Source organism: Zosterops lateralis (genome assembly GCF_965231275.1).
Source record: "Zosterops lateralis genome assembly, chromosome: 2".
NCBI classification, from domain to species: Eukaryota; Metazoa; Chordata; class Aves; order Passeriformes; family Zosteropidae; genus Zosterops; species Zosterops lateralis.
Genome location: NC_139763.1, coordinates 90,393,968 through 90,404,855, shown reverse-complemented (window position 1 = coordinate 90,404,855; position 10,888 = coordinate 90,393,968).

The window sequence follows — 10,888 nt, the reverse complement described above, 5'->3', positions numbered from 1 at the left end:
GGCAGCTCAGACACAGCAGAAAGAGGGGTCACAACCAGAGGCTCATACTCACCCCCTCTGCTTTGCCAGCGGGTCCTGTGGACACCGGAGACAACACTTCCAGATGCCTTCAAACAGAAAGCAGGCACGGACACAGCAGCCCGGCACTCCCACACACACCCAGAGGACGCTCCCACCCACCCACACCCACACACACAGAGCGATACAGGCGGCGTGAGGAGCGGGCGAGCCCCTGAGTGCCGGCTCCAAGCTGGGAGAAATTTTTCGGGAGCGGCGCGGGCAACCCAGACAGCCCCGCTGCTTTCCCGGGGCCGGGAAATAGGGGAAGGTTGCAGGGACCCAGAGACGCCAATTTGCGTCGGCCGCAGGGTTCCCAAAAACGCCTCCCCGGGCGGGGAGTCGCGGCTCCAGCAGGGCTCCGAGGAGGCCGCACCTGGGGGTGGCTGCGGGCCGGCTGCCAGACCATTTCCCCCCTCGCTTGCCCTCTGCCTTCACCCCTGCAGGGTACGCGCTGCACAGCAGACCCACGCCCACAGCACTCCCGGCTCTGCACACTCATCCTCCCCTATAAGGGGCTCTACATGTACCTTCCTTCTATATTTCCCCCCCCCCTTTATATATATATCTATACATATATATGTATTTCCCCCCGCACACGTGGTCTTTAATATTATTCTTGATCCGTTTGCCATGGCAATTGATCGCTCCACGTTTAGCCTGTTTTCAGCAACAGCAATAAAAATGTCCATGGGATTTTTAGCTCTGTCTTCTTCGAAATCGGCTTTAACAGTGCGTTTGCCTAGACTTAGTTTGATCTCTCTGCCCAAACGTATCTCCCCAACCATCCTGTACCGTTTCAGTGTATTAGAATGTGCAAGGAGCCAGATATGTGTAAATACGCCTTTCCCGGCTGAAAGCTGCCCGGCTCGCAAGAATCAGGGGGGAAGAAACTAAACCATATGTGCACAACGCCACATTCTGCATTGCTCTATAAGATAAAGGGCTTTGCCGCATCGATTCAATGGAAGTCATTAAAAGGAAAGCCAGTGAAGATTATACCAGTATTTGGGAGGCAAAAGGCTTGTTTAGAAAATTTATTTGGGATACAACGACGCCAGGTGAGAGCTCGCGAGGCAGTAGCAGAATCGGTGATGCATGAGCCTCACTCGCCTGGAATAAAAGAGGTCCACAAGGTACTCGGCGGGGCTGATCCCTGGGACCTCGGGAGAAGAGGGGAGCGGAGACTCCCCGCTCGGGGTGAGCACCATGGGGGCAGAGAGAGAGAGACCCGCAGCTCCGGGACGCAGGAGTGATGCGCTCCCCGCCCTCGGCACCGCCACGGAGCCTCCGACGAGAAGGCGAGGGATCGGCGGGACCCGTCGGGCTTTGCCGAGACAAGAATGAAAACGAGCAGCGGGATTTATCCGCGGCAGCCAACCCCGCACCCTTCACGGAACGGCGCCCAACGCGCAAGGCTTCATTTCTCGAAACGTACCAACTCACTCACTAATTGTTTCTATTCTCTTTTCCCTCCTAACGCGGTTTTCGTTATATGGAAATTGCTGCAATTTTCCCCACGGAGACGCTTGAAAAGAGCGAGCACGGCAGCCCACCACTGGTGCTTGCCCCACGCACATTGTCCCCGGGGCACTTCAAGGTGAACCCGGAGTTTTGCCTCTAACTCATCCCAAAGTGCTCAAACTGTGGGCAATGATACATGACGGGGTGCTCAGGAACTCACAGTTATTCCCTGCCTCAGCAAAACACGCTCGCTTTGCCCGTAACAGGATGAAGGCAATAATTGCCTCGCTTTAAACCCTCCCTGAAAGCCCTCGATGGGAACAGAGGCGTGTAATTCTGTCCAGCCATGGAGCCCCAGGAGGAGAGCAGATCCGAGGGGCTCTGGACTCGTCTCTCTGCTCCATCACCTCTCTTGCCTGGCCGAGGTTTGGAGGGTTTGGAGACTGGCGGAGGCGATGCAGGGCCAACGGGAGCTTTAATATCGCACTGCAAGTCTGAGAGAGGCTCAAGGTTGGGGTACACGGCCAGGAGCAGACGTGGCTTTCCAAACCCCGCTTTTATTTCGGAGGTAGCACCAGCAGAGGTAGCCGGGAACGAATAAAGGAAAGAAAGTGGAAAAGGTCGGCTATCGGAGCTCGTCCTGCAACAAAAGACGGCGGGCAGACCTTTCCTATCTGCCCGTGCCTTCACTCTGTTTTCTCTCCAGTAGCAGCATCAGGTGTATTTTGCCCTGTGGCTGCTATTGCCGACTCTCGAAAACAAAAGAATGAAAGTTTTCCCGGGCATCGTTAGCTCGCTTCTCCCTCTTTCCCCGCGTTACGGAGGGGGCGGCTCGGGCCAGCCTTCGTCTCGCCCCATATTTTCCGTGTTAGGGGGAGCGGGGAGCACTTAGTAAATAACCCCCGGTGAGCAGATCTGATCGCCCCTGCACAGTCCCCTCACAAATCCTTTTAAACCCTCGGCCACCGAAATCATCCCCAGCTTATGGCTCGCCTGAGGGAAAGCGCTGGGGAATTATCGCTGGGAAACGGACGGACCGAGTCAGCCTCCTTTTCCCTGCAGGGCTTCACTGCTCCCAAAGTGGAGCAGGGACTGCCCCTGTTTCTGCTCTAAAATGTGTTTGAGGGATGCAGAGCTGTCAGGACAGCCTTCAGTGCTGGGGGTGCATTCCGTGCAGTAAGCGAGCACCGGTCCAGACCGAGAGAGAGAGAGAGAGAGACTGAGGGGCTCAGAAAGGCCCTTGACGCCCCTCCTGCTGGCTTTTAACCTTTGAGAGGATGCTGTGAGTGCTCAGAGTCTTACGAGGGGACACAGCCCAGCCCCGGTGCAGAGCCGCGCAGTGTCCCGGCACAGGGCTCCTGCGATACTCCCGCACTCACCCCGCAATACGGGCTGAGCCGGGCTCCCTTCCCGAGAGGACTAGTTTGAAAGTCTCCTCGAACCCGCGGAGCTCGGAGCCCGCTCCCTCATCCCGGTCAGGGCAGCGGGACACAGGGAAAAGCAGCTTTCGGCCCTGTGCCATGAGGAAGCAGAGCGCTGTGCGGGGCAGGGGAGCACAGGACACCGGGCCGGGATGGGGAGGTCAGGCACCGGGCCGGGATGCGGAGCGGGGTTTGCTGCGGGCGCCCCCCGGCCCGCCGCTGCCCCCTGGCGCCCGCCGCCGCGCACTGCGGCCCCGCCCGCAGGGGCCCCGGGCTCCCCCCGCGCTGGGGAAGCTCCTTCCCGCACACGGAGCCCGGGCAAGGCTCCCCCACCGCCGCTTCACTCCTGCGGCACCTTCCCAGCTCTCTCCACCGGCCGTAAGTTTCGAGGTGGGGAGCGGGGAGAGGCCCGCAACAACAGCAGGCAGAGATACTCACCAGCAGCGAGACGGCCAAGAATGGAAGGACCACTTCCCTAAAAAAAAAAAAAAAAAAAAAAAACCAACACCCAAATGCCAACTCAAACTTTTTCCTATTCAGGAAATCTAGTAATTATTTTTTTCTCCTCCCTGCAGCAGAATTACCTTTCTTTTGATATGAGGTCCTTGGAGAGGCCCTTGTGTTCACACTGCAAGGAGGAGACAAAGATTAAGAGACACTTTCAAGGTTTTTGCAGCACAACAAAGAGTATCAAGGTAGAAATCAACAGTCTGCAGGTCCTTCGAAGCACACAGCTCGGATGCTTTCACTAAATGCATTATTTATTACTCTATACTGAACTGTCTGCCATTCAGCACTTTTCACTGTTTACTTACACCACAAGCATCACCAAAAGAGCACTTCAGGAAGAAATACTATAACTCAGTGCCAACTGAGGGCATTTTTGAACTAGAAGGCTCAAAATGCTTGGTAAATATTAGTTTAGCCTCCCAACATATGGGTAATGAAGTCTCCTATGCATCATTTATAGGGAAGAAATGGAGGCAAAGCATCTTGCTCAAAGTTAAACATCCTACTCAAATGCAACAAAGAAATAAAAAGTAAAACATGTTTTTAGATTTTCTTTGCTTAACTAAAGAGCAAAACTCATTTTGCAAAGAAAGTAGTAAAGGAACAGAAAACTGCAAGGCAGACAACAAAGGCTCAAATCAGATTAAAAACAACACACCAAAATGGCCTTGATGACGCACATTCCTTGATGATGCTGTTTTCTATGAAGCTGTAGCAAAACACTCAACAGGGAATATTCAATAATCTTTATTTGTTAAATTGTCATCTGCAACTACATTACACTTTTTTTTTTTTTTTTTTTTTTTTTTTTTTTTTTTTTTTTTTTTTAACTGAACAGAGGGAAAACATCCTCCCCAAAACCTTGCAGCATCTCTTAAATCTTCTCAGGCCACCCAGACATCTCCCTTGACAAACCACTCACCATCTATTGAGATATCCTCATAAGCCATAAAGACAACATTCACATTCAAGTTAATCCACCTCCTCAAAGGGAAGCAGAAAGTAGAGTGAAGCCCTTTGGGTCAGAACTTGGTTGAAGAAGAAAACTTGAAGAAGAAAAAAAGCGGCCTTTTTACTCCTGCCAGTGTGTGATGCTGGTAAGCAAAGTGGATTAAAACAGCAGCAAAGCTCACCACTTCAATTTTGTTGTTATGCTACACAGATATTTTGGAATGCTGAAATTTATTTTAACAATATCTCTGTAGGAATTAGGCCCATTAGATATAAGTCACCCAAAAAAGTACATTTCATTTTCAGGTGAGCCAGAACAACCCACATATAGATCAGCAACACATCTGAATTTACATAATCAGAGAATGGGTCAGGTTGGTAGGGACCAGAGTGGATCAGTTCCTCCAACCTCCCTACTCAAGCAGGGTCCTCCCAGAGTACATGGCACAGGACCATGTCCAGATGGCTCTGGAATAACTCCAGTGACAGAGATTCTACAACATCTCTGGGCAATCTGGTCCAATGCACCTGCACGGTAAAGAAGTTCTTTCTTGTGTTCAGGTGGAATTCCCTGTGCATTAGTTTCTGTCCATTGCCTCTTGCCCTAGTGCTTGGCACTACCACGAAGAATAGTGTGACTGGATGTCTGGCTCCATCCTCTCGACAGCCTCCCTGCAGATACTTATACACATTAATGAGCCCCTCTCAGACATCTCAAGGCTGAAGAGGCCCAACTCTCTCAGCCTTTCCTCATAAGAAATTTGAGATCTTCAGAATCCCAGCACATCCTTGGGATGGCCATTGGGCCATTTTGGCAATGGTTATTAAACACCAAAATGATACTTTCCCAGCAGGTCACACCAACACTACAGAATCTGCAGCACTCATGCAGTGTACACAGTAAAATCATCCACTTCACAGCTTCCTTCTAGGGGGGTTCATGCTGGTGAACTCAAGGTGGGAGTGTCACAGTTTGCAACAGTTGTCTCAATGGTGACAGCAGTAATCCTCTCCCAGGCAGCAAGGCCCTTCTTCCTCATGTGCCAATGTGCATGCATAGCAAAGACACTAGCTCTGAGATAGATATCGGTTTAGTCATTCACATCCAGGGCTTTTCGCCCCTGAATATCCACACAATTTCAACTTTTGGGGTGTGCAAACAGTTATATCACTAAGATAAAGTTAATGAAGACTGTCTAAAAATAGTCATTGCCACACTTCCACTCACAGTTTACATTCGGCCAACAACCGTAAGGAGTAAATTTTTCTTTTTCCCATTCTTGCTGTAGGAACATCTGCCAGACAGGCCTTGAAGGAGTAAGTGTGGGCAGAGCAAACCCCAACCCACTCACAGATATTTCTTGGCTTAAATACTCAAGAGGCACTTAGTGAAATCTTTGTTATTCATTCAGCAAACACCACAAAGAGACCCTTAAAATATATTTGACAGACTGTTCCCAGTCACAATATAATATCAGTCTCACAACATTCAACATACAGGTTTTACTTTACCTTCATGCTTCCTCCCCTAAGCCACATCCCTCTCTGAGTAAACAGGGTGAATGAAGCCAGAAACCATCTACACCAGAAAATGGATAATGCCAGAGAGTAGTCTTGTTTTGATAATTTTCTTCTTATTTGGCTCAAGAATTTCTTTCTATAAATCCTGGGGTATCAGGAAAGAACTTTTCACCAAAGATAGTAGAGAACATATATCCAGTGTTTCAAACAAAAGTTCCATTAATTTTATCAGCATGTGACCATCATTTCACATTGATGGGTGACAATAAAGTCACGCCAAACTGAAATTGGAGGAATTGCAGAGTCATAGGTACAACAGCACGTGGGACAAGTGACACTGCCCATGTAGCATCTTCTCTGTGCTTTGTGTCCCCACCTGAACTGTGAGCATCTGGTTTCAGAACGGTTTAGGACACAAGAGGGTCCTAAACTACCTTGCTCTGCCACAAGCTATTATTTCCCACCTGTGAGGGTTAATCCAGTAACCCCTCAAATTAGACTCATACTGTCTTTACATTATTGTACTGAGGAAGCAGATGGCTTACCTTATGCCACCATCACACTCAGCTGTGTGACTGCTCCTGTCAGCTGTATGAGTGAGGCTAAGACCATGCTATCACAGGCTCCATAAGCCAAGCTTTACAAGCATGCTGTTACTTCCAAACATTTAATAACTTTTAAGGATTTTTGTTCTGCAACTCTTGACATTTCATCTTGCAGATACAGCAAATGTAGCACATCTGGAACTGATTGAGCCTTCTGGTGTGGCACAGATTTGCTCTGTTCCCGTCTCACAGCCATGTTGGAATGCTGAGAGCACGACAGCACAAGAGATGTTAAGCTCAGTGCTTAACTTTATGTCCACAGGCAGCATGAGACCACTCCTGTAGGGGATAATCTCATCTTCAGTCATGGTGCTCTGTGACAGCAATTTATAACAGTGGTAGAATATCTTCCCAGGTGTTAAACTGTTCACTTTATCTGTGCAGGAGGTTGGCATTTGGTTTTATATAAAATAATTTTGACACCAAGGCTGCTGCAGCGAAATGATCAGTGACTCTTCCTTTTCCATAATAATATGGGACTGTTGCAGGTAAAATGATTTCTTATTGACACAGAATAAATACTTACTTGTCATACCTTCCACAATATGACCACTAGCACAGCCAACAGAATAACAGAAAAGACAGTGAGAATCAGAGCAGAATCGTCTGTGATAATAAAGAGAATTTTTCATTACTTCAGATGTCAACTGGACAGGACTATGTGATAAAAATCTTGGTTAGGAATTAAATATTTAACAAGTCTTTCACAACCTAGTGAGCAAAAAAAAAAAACCACCCCAAACCATAAAAGCTTTAAGCAGATAAATTAATGTCACATATGACTACAGTTTTGCTGCAGCATTTTTCCCAAAACTGGCTGATGCTAACAGTAAAGTCCCATTATGTAAGAGACTTTAGAAAAGACGAAAGATGTTTGGGTCTTTCCAAGGCTTTTGACTACACAATACATCGACATTCTTCTTGCAGCTACTGTCAAAGTTACCTAGAAAGAATGAACAGATCAAATAATTTAAAGGAAATTAGACAGTCCAATACAGTAGAAAGAGTGGTTTTGTTTTCCTGTCAAGAATAGACAATATATTTCCTGAACAAAACCCCTCTTCCACTAGACTTCCTACACCAGCTTGCTAGACTATTTCTCTCTGTGCAGCAGTCCATCAGTCATAAAAAAACAGGTAGGCAGCATCCAGGAGCTTAAATGCACAGATCAAAATGGTGAAAGATCCATCTGTTGTGCTGAACATAAATCTAACTAAGCTGGACTGCTGAAAGAACACTTTCATCACAGTATTTACTGCTACACTGTTGTCAGGATCATGATGGCCCTAACCAAGGATAAGAAAACATTTGCTTTGATAATCTATGGTTCCCAAAACACTTAGATGCAGGTTAGTTCCCAAGGATCCCATTTCACTGTTCTTCCTTAGACTTTCAGCTCACTTTTATGAATTCCCTAGCCTTTAATGGATGTAGCCATAATCTTGAAAAGGAACTTTGGTTGAATTGGTTGTAGATAACACACACTGAATCAGAACTATGCAGAAAGCCTTCTGGGGAATCTGAGACGCCAGGTCATGGTGTTTGAAAACTAAGTATACTTCAACCACATCTTTAAGTTACAAGTAAATTCCAGTATAATGTACAATATCCATGCACTCCAGCTATTTGAGGCAGGGAGGTATGCTGGAGCAGTCCCAAAGTTAATTTAAGGGGTCAACCATCATCTGGAATCTCTGCTGCAGAAAACGTTGCTCCTGAATCTAAGACTCCCAGTAAACTCTATGCTCTAAACTGAAAGCACAGAGCTGAGACCCACTACGTGATATCATGATTTCCTAGGAACAACTAGCTGGAAAAATAAGTATCTCAAGTGTATAAATGTTATATATAAATGTTTTCATTAGATTTTTGCAAGTAATTCACTGTGGAGTTGATGTTTTATCTCTAAAGGTGAGTAAGTCTTGCCAGGAGATGCTACGTCTGATACATGTATAGTGGTTGGGATCTACAGTAGGCTGGGTGCACTAACATACAGGAATGGCAAAAGAGGAGATTTTGAGCCTAAGGCACAAATTACCAACACATTCTAAATTAAGGATCATTGTTTCTGCTTCCTTTTCTTCAGTGAGCAACACAGCAAGGGGTAAGGAGACCTCCCACCCTTTTTGACTCATTACTTCAGTTAGGAAAGATATATTTGGACCTTTTTCCCACCCTGTCCTGGAAGAACACATTACAGTGACTTCCACAATACCACAGGGCATGTCAATACCACACAGCAGATGGGATGAGGAGTGTGCTTCTGCAGAAACTCCCCACCAACTGCACTTCAGCTGACAGAGAAGTCTTAGAGAATGTGATTTGGATAAAAACAAACATGAAAACGCATTTCAGGAGTGCACCTATTTGTTGCAAACAAATATTAAATTCCCAGCGCCAGAGTTTGTGTGAAACAAATAATTATGAAACATAAACCATCAAGTGTTCTGCAACAATTGTTCTCTAAACAGCTGTTCTAACTCAACTGCATTACTTAGTAAATGTTGCCACAGAACCCCATATAGAATGAGTGCTTATAAAACATTCACAAGAGGAAACAGGGAGGTAGAAGAGGAGAGAGTAGCCTGGAATCAACTCATTGCTTCAAGCTCAGCTAAACCACCTGAATGCCAAGATGGCTAACTTTGGAGAAAAAACATGCTCTAAGAAAACTGAAATGGGCAACAGGTACCTGCAAAAACCTACATTTGTCGTCTCTTCTCAAGAAATTCTACATCATGGTTGTTAATGGAATCAGGATTATTTCAGCAGGCAAACACATGTTATTTTGAGAATTCCTCCACAGGAGCAACTAAAATGAAAAGCTAACTCAACAATCGGTAGGTTAATATGCTCATTTTACAGAACATGTATATTTCCTCACTTGAAGGAAATAGATCAGGCAAATAAGACTTGTTTGGCTTACGGGAAAGGGAAGGGAAAACTCCCAATGTATTATTGAATTAAAAAGAGGAAAATTAGTGAATTTGATTGAAATGCAACTAAATACGTAATGCCTTAAACCCTCACCCCAAAGAAAAGTCTCTTTGGAAGGTTTTTTTCCTACTTCACTTACACTATTTTCTGAAAAAGAATCTAACAATATTGCAAAGATTCCTCAGAATGGTTTAAGTAACAGACCAAAATTATCTGTTGGTGTCAACCCCTCCCATGAGTGCTCCTATTTTCCTTCCACTGCAGAGAAGGTGTGTTGAATGGCAGCTCTATGTATTAGGTGGTTTGTGTATCAGAAGTATAAAGAGACCTTGAAACTTTGATATGTCTTTTGAATATATGCTTCTATCTTTGCTAGTGAAAAAGAGGTATGAGGAGAAACTAGACACACTAGTACTACAGATTTTCAGAGTCTTCATGAGGACAGTGTTAGCTTCTTTCAAGGTACCTTTGTAGAAATCAATCTATATTAAAAAGCGCCACAGCAAACATTTATGCCTAGTCAGGAAGCAGCAGTAATTGTGTGTCTTAATTTTTCATCTTAGAAATGCAGCTGTTAAACACTGACAAAAGTTTTGTAAAACTATGTAAATATGTACAATTATAATGTCTCCTTTCCTTATCCATTATAGCTTATTTAAAACCAGGGACAATTTTAAAATAAACTTATTCTTTCCAGAGGACATTACCTGAGGCTTGTCTATACTGAGTTTGGTTCCAATCAGTCTGTCTCCATCCACTCTGCTTCTCTAGACTTGACTGATCTTAGAAAATCTGTCATCATCATGTTCTTGCACAGCAGTTCTCTTCTTCAGATCCCTAACAAATAAATACAGGTCTCAGCACAGATCTGAAGATGCTCAGTCCTCAGCTTTATGTTTTGGAAAATTAAGTATTTCTTTCTGAATCAACTCACAATAATTAACTAAATTCTGCTTTTTAGAAAAACCCCAAAACAACTAACCAACAAAGTCCACTATGTAGAAACACCTCCCCATGTTTTACTAACTCAGTCATGTAAGACTGCAATCCTTCACGACAAATGCCACAGGCATAGAGTGGTTATGAGCTGCCAGAGTACAGGATTAACTCAATTTACATCACAGTACAGCAATTTCAAACACAGCACCATGAAGTGCAATGACACAGTTAAATATGCTGGCACAGGACCAGTAGGGCTTTCATTAACTTTTAACATGTACTACTACCCCTCTTCAGAACATGGTGTCTCCTTTTGGCAATTCCCCTTTGCCACACGTTCCCCAACAAGTGCCACAATCCAAGTCTGTGGATCTTGTAAGGCCCAAGATCAGGGCAGGCTAACACTGTTCTCCCATCACTACACTTTCTCAAAGCTCAGTGGTGAATAGTCCATAAAGATCTATTTAACTCTATTCTGACTTT